The sequence below is a fragment of the Meleagris gallopavo genome, chromosome 5, assembly GCF_000146605.3.
Source record: "Meleagris gallopavo isolate NT-WF06-2002-E0010 breed Aviagen turkey brand Nicholas breeding stock chromosome 5, Turkey_5.1, whole genome shotgun sequence".
NCBI lineage: Eukaryota > Metazoa > Chordata > Aves > Galliformes > Phasianidae > Meleagris > Meleagris gallopavo.
The window spans coordinates 7,953,195-7,954,031 of NC_015015.2; positions in this window are offsets into that span (position 1 = coordinate 7,953,195).

Sequence of the window (837 nt, forward strand, 5' to 3'; positions counted from 1 at the left end):
CAAGGGGAACCAACAAGAGCATGAAACAGCCTAAGAGTCTTTGGATAATCTACTCTAACAAATATCACTTATGCAATCATATTTCAACTGCAGGGTGATCAAGTTAATTAATCCCTAGATTTCACACTGGCAGCAATTCAGAAATTTGGAACTCTGTAACTTGGAGTTGATTAGAGTTATCTTCTCTATTTTTAATGAGATATATACTGACATTGTGAGCGCACTGCAGAATCTGTGTCCTGGAAACAATTTGCAGGCTACGCAGTTGTATTAAGTAGAAGGGAAATTATGGTGCAAATTTGTATTGCTGTAATTATTTGTATCTTATAGTGGTGTCTAGAGCTGTGGGAACTATAGGAGACTTTAGCAAGAGTCAGATGTTAGCCTAACTGGTGTTGTTACGTTACCTGCCTTTGGGTAACACAGAGGCTACAGAACACGAACCAGATTAATTATAAGACAGATAACCACTGAAGCAGGATCTGCCCGATTCCTTGGCTCCGAGGGTTTTCTGAACAAGCACCCCACACTGTGGTTCACGCCCCACGGTTCAAATCACTGCACCAAAATTAAATAGGAGTTAGATCACAACTGATGGTTTGGATGAATCATCAATTTCCTGGAGACGCTTGCGCGGCTACACTCGTGTTTTTGTACGTTGTAACAACAAAGGCGACCTCTTTGTGTGCCCGCCCGCGTCTCCCCTCAAGGCGGCATTACGGTACTTCCCGCTCTGCCCAACCACACGCGCTCCCCACTACACGGCGCAGAAGTGCGCCACGCCGCGCCCCGCTCCGCGCTTCCCAGGTAGCGCATGCGCCGTGCGGCGGTGAGGCG